Source organism: Bos javanicus, chromosome 12 (assembly GCF_032452875.1).
Source record: "Bos javanicus breed banteng chromosome 12, ARS-OSU_banteng_1.0, whole genome shotgun sequence".
In the NCBI taxonomy this organism is placed as follows: Eukaryota; Metazoa; Chordata; class Mammalia; order Artiodactyla; family Bovidae; genus Bos; species Bos javanicus.
The window spans coordinates 58,836,091-58,850,828 of NC_083879.1; positions in this window are offsets into that span (position 1 = coordinate 58,836,091).

Genomic DNA, 14,738 nt, shown 5'->3' on the forward strand with positions numbered 1-14,738 from the left:
AGCAAGAGTCCCAGAAAAACATCTATTTCTGCTTTATTGACTATGCCAAAGCCTTTGACTGTGTGGATCACAAGAAACTGTGGGAAATTCTGAAAGAGATGGGAATACCAGACCACCTGACCTGCCTCTTGAGAAATCTGTATGCAGGTCAGGAAGCAACAGTTAGAACTGGACATGGAACAACAGACTTCTTCCAAATAGGAAAAGGAGTATGTCAAGGCTGTATATTATCACCCTGCTTATTTAACTTATATGCAGAGTACCTCATGGGAAATGCTGGACTGGAAGAAACACAAGCTGGAATCAAGATTGCCGGGAGAAATATCAATAACCTCAGATATGCAGATGACACCACCCTTATGGCAGAAAGTGAAGAGGAACTCAAAAGCCTCTTGATGAAAGTGAAAGTGGAGAGTGAAAAAGTTGGCTTAAAGCTCAACATTCAGAAAACGAAGATCATGGCATCTGGTCCCATCACTTCATGGGAAATAGATGGGGAAACAGTGGAAACAGTGTCAGACTTTATTTTTCTGGGCTCCAAAATCACTGCAGATGGTGACTGCAGCCATGAGATTAAAAGACGCTTACTCCTTGGAAGGAAAGTTATGACCAACCTAGATAGCATATTCAAAAGCAGAGACATTACTTTGCCAACAAAGGTTCGTCTAGTCAAGGCTATGGTTTTTCCTGGGGTCATGGATAGATGTGAGAGTTGGACTGTGAAGAAGGCTGAGTGCCAAAGAATTGATGCCTTTGAACTGTGGTGTTGGAGAAGACTCTTGAGAGTCCCTTGGACTGCAAGGAGATCCAACCAGTCCACTCTGAAGGAGATCAGCCCTGGGATTTCTTTGGAGGGAATGATGCTGAAGCTGAAACTCCAGTACTTTGGCCACCTCATGTGAAGAGTTGACTCATTGGAAAAGACTCTGATGCTGGGAGGGATTGGGGGCAGGAGGAGAAGGGGACGACAGAGGATGAGATGGCTGGATGGCATCACTGACTCGATGGACGTGAGTCTGAGTGAACTCCGGGAGTTGGTGATGGACAGGGAGGCCTGGCGTGCTGCGATTCATGGAGTTGCAAAGAGTCGGACACGACTGAGCGACTGAACTGAACTGAACTGAATAAGAAATGAGCTACCAAGCCATGAGAGAACATGGAGAAACCTTAACTGCATATTACCAAGTGAATGAGGGTAATTTGAAAAGTTTAATACTGTATAATTCCAACTATATGATGTTCTAGAAAAGGTCAAATTTGGAGACAGTAAAAGGATCAGAGTTTATTTTACCTTGGAGGGGATGGGATGAAAAGATGGAGCACAAAGTGTGTTGGGGCAGTGAAAATATTTTGTATGATACTACAGTGATGGAAGGGTTTCCTCAGTGGCTCAGCTGTAAAGAATCCGCCTGCAATGCAGATGTGGGTTCAATCCCTGGGTTGGGAAGATCCCCTGGAGGAAGGCATGGCAACCCACTCCAATATTCCTGCTGGGAAAATCCAATGGACAGAGGAGTCTGGCAGGCTATGATCCATGGGGTCACAAAGAGTCGAACATGACTGAAGTGACTGACTACCACTACCACATAATGATGGATGCATGTCATTATGCATTTATCCAAATCCATAAAATATACAATAATCCTAAGTAAACCATGGACTTTGGGTGATTATGATGTTTCAGGTTTGCATCATCAGTTCAGTTCAGTTCAGTTCAGTCGCTCAGTTGTGTCCGACTCTTTGCGACCCCATAAACTGCAGCACATCAGGCCTCCCTGTCCATTACCAACTCCCGGAGTCCACCCAAACCCATGTTCATTGAGTCAGTGATGCCATCCAATCATCTTATCCTCTGTTGTCCCCTTCTCCTCCTGCCCTCAATCTTTCCCAGCATCAGAGTCTTTTCAAATGAGCTCTTAGCATCAGGTGGCCAAAGTATTGGAGTTTCAACCCATCCATTGACAGTAAATACCAGAATGATAGTAAATGTACCTTCTGGTGTGAGATGTTAAATAATATGGTGAGGCCTGTGTGTGTGTGTGTGTTGGGGGGTGGGGGCGGGGGTGGGTAGGAAATTAATGAGTAATCTTTGTACCTTCCTTTCAATTTTCCTTTGACCCTAAGACTACTCTAAAAATAGTCTTTGATTTTTTTTTTAATGTGTTGCCAGACTTAAATAAACATAGAGTGAAATAATGAAATAAAAGGCCCCAATTTGTGTGTGTGTGTGTGTGTGTGACTGAGTAAAAGATTTTTGGGTAGGAAACTAGAAACGACAACAACAAATGATGCTGTTGCTTAAGTTAAATGAAGAATGAAAAAGAGAGACAACATGGAAAAATATTACTGAAGTGAAATTCAGATAATTACTTTAAAAAGAGGAAGTACACGAAATAGAATGTAAAACAGTGGCATTATTTTAGAAACAACTTACTTTGTTATATTTATAATGTGTATTTTAAAAAATAGCCACTAAATTGAATACTGGTCATGTTAATATTTTTGTTAAAATATTTTATAAATTTGGAAGTTTCTAAGTTTATTCTTCCTCATTTATGAGATATAATAAATCTTGGTCTTGATAAAGACCAAGCAATTAAACAGCTGCTTGTACTGAAAATTCCACTCCACCATTTATCAAATGTGAAACATTTAACATGGTACTTAATTTCTGATGTTTATCATGAATGAGGATAACAATTGTATTTATTTTATAATGTTATTAAATTTAAAAGATTCATGGAGTTAATACATACTAAGTATATAAAACAGGATCTGATGTATACATGAAATAAATGCTGATTATGATAAGGAAGATACAGAAATCAATTATGATTTGAGTTTTGATTTTTTAAGAATATTCACAATAGAAGAAATCCCCGTCTAGCCAGACCAAATATAGATATTTATATGAGGTGTTTAATGTCACCTAACCTTACAAGAATCTGACAGTATTTTCTTCATCCTGCAAAGTCATGTTCTTGAAGATCTAGATATAGGGAACTCGGAACACTTTCTTAATTCAGTATTATATTGATGAGGATTCCATAGGGCTTCCATTATTTTAATATCATACTGATTTATAGGTAGACAGAAAAAATTGGAATTGTCATCACTATTTTGGGAATTACATCATCACCTATCTATATATCTATATCTATATATATATGTAAAGAAAACCTTTGTTTTATTTGTTTCTTAATAGTCAAGCTTTAATATGAAAATACCAGCAAGAAATATCATTTAATTTTGATGTCTTAGATATGACTTATGACTAAAGCTCTAAGGAGGAGAGCCTATCTTCAGTGATGAATTATGCCCCAGTATGGATATACTCTGAAAAAATGTTATTTTCTCAAACTTTCAGTTATTCAGTCTCTTCAGATGAACTCAGATAAATTTCATTTTATCTTACCATAAATTATTCTCAAGTGCTTTCATGCATGCTAAGTTGCTTCAGTAGTATTTGACTCTTAGTAACCCTATGGGCTGTAGCCCACCAGGCTCCTCCTCTGTCCATGAGATTCTCCATGCAAGAAAACTAGAGTGTGTTACCATGCCCTCCTCCAGGGGATCTTCCTGACCCAAGAATTAAACTCATGTCTCCTGCATTGCAGGTGGATTCTTTATCTGCTGAGCCACCTGGGAAGTCCCTCTCAAGAGTGAAACTGAAAGTGAAGTCGCTCAGCCATGTCTATAGCCCATGGACTATAGCCCAGCAGGCTCCTTCATCCATGGAATTTTCTAAGCAAGAGTACTGGAGTGGGTTGCCATTTCCTTCTCCAGAGGATCTTCCCAACCCAGGGATTAAACCCCGGTCTCCCACATTGTGGGCAGATGCTTTATTGTCTGAGCCACCAGGGAATCCCAGTGAGTCTCAAGAGTGAGTGATACATAAATGAGGTCACTCTATACTTGCTCAATAGATTGATATCATATGGCTATTGCAGAGACATAACTTTTTCATGGGGTATAATTGTCCCTGCATCATTTAGTGCTAAGTGTTATACATGAAAATGTCCAACTAGTTAGTCTCATACTCTAAAACTATTCCTCTATCTCAGAATCCAATATAATGAAATGTTTGTTTGGCTCAATTCACTAGCTATCATCTTGGTTTCCATTTTATACCGAAATCTAAATGAGTTGCACTAAATTAGACTAATTAAGTTAATCACTCAAGCAGTACTATTAATCTCTGTTTGATCAATAGTATGTTCAGTTATTATATGTCTTTTTTTCTATAGCTTTGACGGAGTTTGTAAATGCTTGTATCACATATTTAGAGATTTTCTTTTGGATGTTTGAGCTATGTAAATATAATGGATCACCATTATTATTATAAGTTAGAATAGTAAAATGTTGCTTACAGTAAACCATGCAACAAATGGTGGAACTCATTTGTATTGTTAACACTTCATTAGAGTTCCAGTGAAGAGATGACTCACCTAATTTTGATATGTAATAGTTATGTGGGAATGAGGTAAATATGTTCATCATGAAAAGTCATTTATGTAGTGTTAAAATTTAGTCTTCACCTTCTCAATAAGATTGACTCTGATACGTCAGTGTTATATATATGTCTTCCATCATGCTTCCTCTGTTATTTTCTCAGTTCCATTGTTTTAATTGTTGAGAACCTACTAAATGCTTCGGATTGCACTTCAGATTTATTCTTTAGTGGCTCAACAAGTTTATTGCTTAAAAAATGAAAATGGAAGCAATTTATCTAGAAAATTAAATCACTGACACATGAGTCTCTTTTTCTTCCTACCCTTTTAAACTGACTGTTTGAATCAGTGTGACTTCTATGCCATAGAAAATAATACCTCACTTATGTTGAGATTTTTCCTATAATGTCAAATATTTAGAACAGCTAAAAGCATGAAAGCAAAAACTTATGCCATTCAATCATGTGCAGAAAAATTATATAATTTCCTTAAAGAAAGCCCTTCAGGATGCCATTTAGAACCTATGCATGCTAATTTTAGACATTATTTTGATGTGATTTTTTTTTTTAGCTGCTATTTGAGTTTGTGGCACTTTAGAAGCAACAAATTAGAAGTCTTTCTGTGTGTGTGTGTGTGTGTGTGTGCGTGTGCTTGTGTGTATAGTTGTGAGGGGCACAAGTTAGGAAATGTATTAAATTATCACTCAGAGCAGAAGAAATCACAGGTACAGCATTTGTGTGGGCCAGAGTGACATTGGTAAGGGTGATATGAAAAGGTAGATATAGACAATTTTGAAGTTAGAGTCAACAGATATTGATAATGAAATTCCTGAGTCATACAGTGAAAGTTAAAATTATATTCAGTACATGGTATTTAAAAGGCGAGAACATGGAAAATCTATTTTGGAAAGATTTCCACTAACATGGTAAAATGAAGGTCACATTAAATATTTAATTTTAAAGACTAGGTCTCTACTTTGGGAAAAGGATTAGTACATTATCTGACCATTATGAGAAAAGAGGATTTCCATATAATAAAACAATATCCTAATAATGAGCTCCTGAAACACAGCCACTGTGGCGGTTAATTTTACTGTCAACTTGACTGGATCCCAGGGTGTGCAGATATTTGACTAAACATGATTTCTGAGTATGTCTGGAAGGGTGTTTCTGGATGAAATTAGCATTTGCATGACTGGACTCAGTAAAGCTGTTTACCTTCTACAATGTAACCAGCACCATGCAATCTGTGGTAGGCCTCCTCAACAGAACAAAAAGGTACAGAAAGGAAGAATCTGGCCCTTTTTTTTTAAACCTCTTTGCTTGAACTGGGACATTTATCTGCTGTCCTGTTGACTCCCATTTATCAAGATTTTGGACTCAGTTTGAATTATACCACTGACTTTCCTGGGTACCCAGCTTCAGATGATAATCATGGGACTTGTCAGTCTCCATAATTTTGTGAACCAGTTTCTCATAATAGATCCCTTCGTGTATCTATACACACACATGTATGTGTATATATATAAAATCTATCTATACATCTATGCATCTATATTTGTATGTATCTATGTATCTATCTTTTATTAGTTCTATTTCTCTAGAGAAGTCAGACTAATACAGCCGCTTTCCCTCAAGTGAAGTTACGTTTTTTTATTTTACTACTGATTCAGTAAATCCTAATGGTAGGATTCTACAGAAAGCTCACTGATGTGGAATGATTACAAGAATGACTGGAGAAAATTCTTAACAGCTACCCTGAAACAGGGTACAAATTATAGACAGAGAGATTATTGGCTACAAAGTGAAATAGCAATTGTAGAATCAGACTGAAGAAAGGGATCCAGAATTGGAGGCTAACGTAATAATCTATATAGGGAATAATGAAGGCAAAAATTAACTGGTATCTCTAGTAGCAAAAAATAACTGGTAATCAAATTTGAATTGACTATAAGATCTAATTAGTTTAAAACTGTTTTTGAAACATTTACTATTATAAAAATAAATTACATAATGTAGGTTGCTCTGTTACATATGCATTTGAGATGCTGAGTGATATATTCTATACTATAAGTATTTGAAAGTTATAAAATTCATAATGAATATAGCAACATGAGGCTATTGGATATTCAAAACATCAAATTACCAAAAAATTAGAAGTCAATGACCACTCTAGGCCCAGTACCATGTAGAGCAATGTGAAAGAATATACAAATAAATATGGAATATTGCTTTCATACATAGAATTCAGAAACACACACATAAATTTGGCTGAAACAAAGTTATATCAAAACAATAAGAGATAATAAAGAGTCAACATTTCTGGGAAATGATTTCTATGGCTTCAAAGATGATCTTTGTGCCCAAACTACTAAATACATGTTTGCATACAAACCTGCCTTCTAAACCCCAACTTTCCATTGCCAGTTCGTACTGGCATTACACCAAACTCGGTTACACTAGACTCCAGTATTCTAGGATGAATTCATTAGTTCCTCTTTAATGGTGTTCCTTTTCTATTCATTATTTCTGCTAAAGAAATTTTTTTTCACAGACTAGAAATACTAAAGTTACCTTTAGTTCAAGCATTTTATTCCTGTTTCCCATATTCAATCCACTGCTAAATTCTGTTAATTTTCTTATTAGTACATTTAAAAAAATTCTCTGCCTTTCTATTCTAAAGTTGCCTCTGTTAATATCTTGGTTCAGGTATTCATCATCTGCTTTATCTGTTGCAGTATCTATCCAATTAATCTCCAGGCCACTGGATTCTAATCTTTTTAATCTGTTTTTCACACTGTCATCTGAATTATCTTCACAAAAACAGGTAACATTCTGTCATTTTCCTTTTCAAAAACCTTCTGTGTGCCTCATTATATACAAAATACAGTCAAATAATTTAGCATAGCATTCAAAGATCTCAATTACTGGAATCTAAATTACCTTTCCATTTTCATCACTTGAAACCAAATTATGTTTCCATTTTTATTACTTCATCACTTGCATCATTTCTTTCTGGAATGCATGAGTTAATCATACCAGTCTACTCATTACCCTTCAAATATATCTTAAATTATCTGTTCTCTGAAGTGCCTCCTTTTCACATGATTAATCTTGGACAGATATGACCTCAAACTCATTTATTTTAACTAAAGTAGCAAGCAAAATTTGTCTTTAAGAAATTTAAATTTTAAAGAAAAAGAAAAAAGAAATCATGGATTACAGAACTTGTAAAACAAGACTTTCTATCAGCAAACCTGGGGATTTATGTCTGTGGACACACCCAATAAGGATATTTTTTTTAATTTATCCAAGTAAAATGCACGTATAGAATAAGTGCACAAGTCAAAACAATAAAGCTTAATGAATTTGCTCTTGTAAAAATATCCATGTAAACAGAAACCAGGTAAAAAAATAGAACACAGACCACAACCAGGAGCTCTCTGCCTCCATCCAAGACCACCGTCCACCAAAGATAACCACTAACCTAACTGTTTATGTAAGGTGGCAATTCTATGCATGTTTTGTTCTCTCTTTCTCTCACTGTTACTTTAATACATAAAATTATACAGCCTAGTCTCCTGTGACTGTTTTAGTTTGCTTGACATTTTATTTGTGAAGCTCACTCATGTTATCGCATGTAATTGCAGTTTCTTGTATGGTTTATCCATTCATTGAATGAATATGTGGTAGCGTAGTTATGCATTCCAATATAGAGGGATATTTATGTTGTTTCCAATAGTCGGCTATTGTTAATAGTTCTTTAAGGTCCTATCTATATTTGGAGAACTTTGGGATAGATTTCTACTTGGTGCATACTATGGAGAAGAACAGCTGGCTCAAGGGTTTAGTGTATTTAGCTTTAGAAGGTCAGCAAAAGTGTTTGCCAAAGTGCTTATACCAATTTGCTCCCCAAAAAGAATATACGAGTTTGGTTTGCTCCCCATATCCACTGTTACAGGACGTTTTAGTCTTTCTTATGTATGTCAGTTTCAGGTTTCAATTTTAGGTTTTTCTTTTCCCAGGTCACTAATGAAGTTGAGCATGCTTTCTAATGTTTATTGGCCATTTAGATATACTGTGTTGTGAAGGACTTGTTTGAGTCTTTCCCTCATTTTTTTTTTTTTCTTATGTACGGTGATATTTTCCTTATTTATTTAGAAGAGGTTTCCACATATATATTTAGAATTCTTTAAATATTACGAAATCTTCATTGGATTTATGTGTTAGAAATGTCTTCTCCCACAACATGGGTTGCCTTTTCACTTTTGTACAGGTAATTTTTGATGAAAAGATGGTTTTACCATTAATGCAGTAAACTTTATTATTTTTCCTTCAATTACTAACTTTGTATCACTGTAAAAATATCTTCTTAGTCAATAATTTTAGATATTCTTAACTGCTACCTTCTGGAACCTTTATTATTTCACTTTTCATATGTAAATGTACAATCCATCTGAACTTGTTTTTTGTCTATGGAAGGAGAGATCAAAATTCATACCTTTAAATAGATAGCCAGTTGAGAAAACCTCATTGATCAAAAACATAGCCTTTGTCCATTGTACTGCAATATTGACATGGTCACAAATTATTTTACTGCAAATTTGTTAATGTTTTTGAGCTCTGTTTTCTGTTGCAGTGACACAGAAGAATTAAAAGTCTATTTGATTTGGAAATCATGTTAGATGTATTATACGTGTGAAAAAGTTCTAGGCAAATATTTAGAATTAAGTGTTAAATATTTCTTTGGTAAGCCATTCATTTTGTCTAATTGATAGAATCATCCTTCTAGCTCTTTATATATTATATTTAATACCTAGACATTCATTTGATTCCTTATTCCATAAATTCCCTCAACTAAATTACCTCTCTCTTTATTCACTAATATTATATTCTACTCTAGTTTGATCAGTAGTTTTGTTCAACATGATTGCTCAACTCTAATTGTCAGTGACTATTCTCAAATAATTCTGAACTCAAAGTTTGGTCTCACTAATTCTGTGTTATCTAAGTCTACCAATTCAAGTTGATTGCTATCTGCAAACAGGACTTAAAATGCTTTTCTCTTGGGAAGACTGCTGCAGAAAACGACACCTGTAATCTTCTTAATTGTTAAGTGATAAAATGTTTCTTGTTTGTATGTCACACTAAAGGTCAAAAAGCATATGTGCTCAACATGCTCTCTAATTTTCACCTAGAATGCTTCTTTAATATCTTACCCGTTTCCTCTTCCTTCTGTGATATAAATACCACTAACTAAACCACCTGTTTAAAAAAACAAATTTCAAATTTGTTGAGATGTAACTGACATATTGTGTAAAATTAACGTATGATTTTACATAGGTATATATTGCAAAATGATTACAAAAATACAGTTACTTGACATGTCCAACATCTCACACAGTTTCGTGTGTGTCCGTACGATGAGAAATTTTAAGATCTATTTTCTTAGCAACTTTCAAATGTACAGCACAGGATTGTTATGCCATATGTCACAACCCCAGAACTTACTCATCTATCACTAACTTGCTCATCTGTCACTGGAAATGTATACCCCTTGAGTACTTTCTACCATTTCCCTCACTCACACCCATATCCCTTGCAACTGCCAATCTGCTGTGTGTTCTGTTCCTGTATTTGTTTTTTTGTTCCACATATAATTGAGATCATATAGTATTTGTTTTTCTCTCCCTGACACACTTCACTTAGCACAATACACCCAAAGTTTCATATATGTTGCTATAAATAGCAGGATTTCTATCAGTTCAGTTCGGTTCAGTTTGGTCGCTAAGTTGTGTCCGACTCTTTGTGACCCCATCAACTGCAGTACGCCGGGCCTCCCTCTCCATCACCAACTCCCGGAGCCTACCAAAACTTATGTCCATTGAGTTGGTGATGCCATCCAACCACCTCATCCTCTGTCATCCCTTTTTCCTCTCCCCTTCAACCTTTCCCAGGGTCTTTTCAAATGAGTCAGTTCTTTGCATCAGGTGGCCAAAGTATTGGAATTTCAGCTTCAGCATCAGGATTGAACATTGAACATTCCAATGTTCATTCCAATGAACATTCAGGATTGATGTCCTTTAGGATGGACTGGTTGGATCTCCTTGCACTCCAAGGGATTCTCAAGAGTCTCCTCCAACACCATAGTTCAAAAGCATCAATTCTTCGGTGCTCAGCTTTTTTTATAGTCCAACACTCACATCCATACATGACTACTGGAAAAACCATAGCCTTGACTAGATGGACTTTTTTGGCAATGTCTCTGCTTTTCGATATGCTGTCTTGGTTGTCATAACTTTTCTTCCAAGGAGTAAGCATCTTTTAATTTCATGGCTATAATCACCATCTGCAGTGATTTTGCAGCTCCAAAAAATAAAGTCTGCTACTGTTTCCATTGTTTCTCCATCTATTTGCCATGAAGTGATGGGACTGGATGCCATGATCTTTGTTTTCTGAATGTTGAGCTTTAAGCCAACATTTTCACTCTTCTCTTTCACTTTCATCAAGAGGCCTTTTAGTTCCTCTTCACTTTCTGCCATAAGGGTGGTGTTATCTGCATATCTGAGGTTATTGATATTTCTCCCAGCCATCTTGATTCCAGCTTGTGCTTCTTCCAGCCCAGCGTTTCTCATGATGTACTCTGCATATAAGTTAAATAAGCAGGGTGACAATATACAGCCTTGGCCTACTCCTTTTCCTATTTAGCACAAATGAATCTTTTTTATGTATTATCCAGCTTAATATTTAAAAATGAGAAACAGAAGTTCTTTGCCTTCTGAGATTTATGCCAAGGAATGTTACCCATATTACGATTCTATTTTATAGATTACAGATAATACTTCTTGATACCTACTGTCTACTACTAAATCTAGAATATAATGACAATTTAAGATATTTATAGGTTTTCTATTAGCTGACTCTGCCACTGAAGATAAGCTTTTTGAGGCTCATATGAAACCACTTCATTTCATGTCAATTTCTTCTAAAGAGCTCAGTATTCACAGACTTATCCCAATGCTACTCAAATCTTTTATATTTCTAGATACTCTTTATGGGCAGCCAAACTTCAAACACTGGGATTTAAGTATCTCTTTTAATCTAGTTTAAAGCATCTGCTACCAGTATCAGTTCAGTTCAGTTGCTCATTCGTGTCCGACTCTTTGCAACCCCATGGACTGTGGCATGCCAGGCCTCCCTGTCCATTACCAACTCCTGGAGTTTACTCAAACTCATGTCCATTGAGTCGGTGATGCCATCCAACTATCTCATCCTCTGTCATCCCCTTCTCCTCCTGCCTTCAATCTTTCCTAGTCAGGGTCTTTTCAAATGAGTCAGTTCTTTGTATCAGGTGGTCAAAGTTTTGGAGTTTCAGCTTCAGCATTGGTCCTTCCAATGAATATTCAGCACTAATTTCCTTTAGGATGGACTGCTGGATCTCCTTGCTTGTCCAAGGGACTCTCAAGAGTGTTCTCCAACACCACAGTTCAAAACCATCAATTCTTTGGTTCTCAGCTTTCTTTATAATCCAACTCTCACATCCATAGATGACTACTGGAAAAACCAGTAGATTATAGCTGAACAATCTGTAAAGTGTAGCATCTACTGTCTCCCATAAAACACTAGAGAATTTGAAGCATCTACACCTAAAGTTACAGCAAACATTGTAAAAGCTCAACTTCTAGTTAGATTAACATAAAAGCTTATACCTTAGGCCTTTACCTCAGTTTCTGTTACTGAGACATCATGCCAGGATTTCATCAAAAAATTATTGGGCATATCAAAAGCCAGGAGAAAGCCAAATAGAAAATAGAAAATCTTGAAAGAATTCAGATGAATTAAGATATTTTATGTGGTATATCAGATCCAGTTTTGACAAATAAAGATAAACTAGAGAGAAATTAAATTGTACCTTAATTATTGAATATGTGTTCCAAATTTTTAGTATTTTTTCTACCCAAATTTTCATCTTTTACAATCTAGTGTAAGAGGTACATGGATACACATTTTAGTAAGAATGCTCAACACATTTCTAGAATACTTCAGTACACCACAAAAAATATAAGGAGGTTATTTTAATGATTGTGCTATGATACAATAAAGATCATCAAAAACTTTTACTCACAGTCAGATGTCCAAATTCCATCATTCTAAAAGGTTTCAAGGAGTCCTGTTCTCTGAAAGAAACACAATAGAAAGGTGACCAGCCTTCAGCTGCAACAGAAAGTCATTGAAGAATTGAGGTCAGAGAGATGATAGGGTTCCCTTTGCTCTTACAAGGTATTCTCAAAGGAATTTGTATTTGTCCTTTCCAAGGGCAGCATAGAGCAGTTTATAGGATTAAAAAATTGTCCCATAGGAAAAGAATTTCTCAAAAGTAAAATCAACATTTAGTATCAACAGAAATTCAAGAGAAGCCTTTCATTATAACTCCGAACACCATTGTCAATTCTATACCTTATGCATGAATATTCATAAAGACAGCAGTATTTTATTCAAGTGAATCTAAAAGCAAATTAATTATGCTTAAAGTTAGTTAAATGTTATTAACAATACCAGACACAAACTTTTGAAAATGTATTCTTTTAAAATTAAAAAAGGCCCTACAATTCAATCAAGGCTCTTGTACCTCTTATTCTTTAAATTATCTTTTTATTTATTTTTTTGTACCTCTTAAAAACACCAGTAAGTATTTTATTTTGTTGTGTGTTAATGAGAAGGACTAAGAAACAGAAACAAAGTCAGGACTCATTTGCTGAGAAGAATCAAAGATAAAAGTTATCTTTCAAAGGCTTCCTGACACTTTCCCACAAAAGGAAAAAAAGAGCTTCAGATCTTGTTTTCAAGGAATCCTAATATGTTAATTACAGTCATTAAGGATGATAAAACTTAGAATCTCACACTTTGTCAGAGCTGAAAGTCAGTGAAGCAAAGATCTATCAGTTACTGATTTGGCCTTAAAACATACTGTATTCTAAATGCAAAATAATAACATTATAGACGCTTGCAAAAGTTTCAATTATTGCTAGCTATTAATAATAAATTCTTGGCTTTCCCGGTGGCTAAGAAGTAAAGAATCCTCCTGCCAATACAGGAATTGCAGGTTCGAAGTTTTGGTCTCTGGGCAGGGAAGATACCCTCGAGTAGAAAATGGCAACCCACTCCAATTTTTTTGCCTGGAAAATTCCATGGATAGAGAAGTTTGGTGGGCTACAGTCCATTGAGTCACAAAGTGTTGGACATGACTTGGAGACCAAAAATCAACAACAAATACTTGTTTTTTTCCCTTTTTAAAGTAAAAACTAATGAATTTTTTAGATTTAATATAGGGTACATGCACCACCCTTATGGCAGAAAGTGAAAAAGAACTAAAGAGCCTCTTGATGAAAGTGAAAGAGGAGAATGAAAAAGTTGGCTTGCATCTGGTCCCATCACTTCATGGGAAGTAGATGGGGAAACAGTAGAAATAGTGGCTGACTTTATTTTTCTGGGCTCCAAAATCACTGCAGATGGTGCTTGCAGCCATGAAATTAAAAGGTGCTTATTCCTTGGAAGGAAAGTTATGACCAACCTAGACAACATATTGAAAAGCAGAGACATTACTTTGTCAACAAAGGTCCATCTAGTTAAGAATATGGTTTTTCCAGTGGTCATGTATGGATGTGAGAGTTGGACTATAAAGAAAGCTGAGCGCAAAAGAATTGATGCTTTTAAACTGTGGTGTTGGAGGAGACTCTTGAGAGTCCCTTGGACTGCAAGGAGATCCAACTAGTCCATCCTAAAGGAAATCAGTCCTGAATATTCATTGAAACGACTGATGCTGAAGCTGAAACTCCAATACTTTGGCCACCTGATGCGAAGAGCTGACTCATTTGAAAAGACCCTGATGCTGGGAAAGATTGAGGCCAGGAATAGAAGGGGACGACAGAGGATGAGAGGGTTGGATGGTGAGAGAGTCATTTCCAGGCAGGTTGATAGGGAGTCTAGGGGTCCCCAAGGAGAGAGGGGTCTGGAATTCTCAAGGAGGAAGAAAGGACAAACTTTTTTTCTTTCTCCACATTCCTTAGGATTATATAACAATAATGTATCCTGCCTAAGGACAGTCTTTGTATTAAACCTTCTGTTACTTTAAAATGTAAATTATGGGAGTAGACCTGGTCTTTACAAGAATGTATCCTGCCTGAGAACAGTGATATCTTAAAATGTAAATTATGGGAGTAGGTCTGATGAGGTCTTTACAACCTCCAGACATTCTTTGGATTATATAACTTCATTGTTAACACTAACA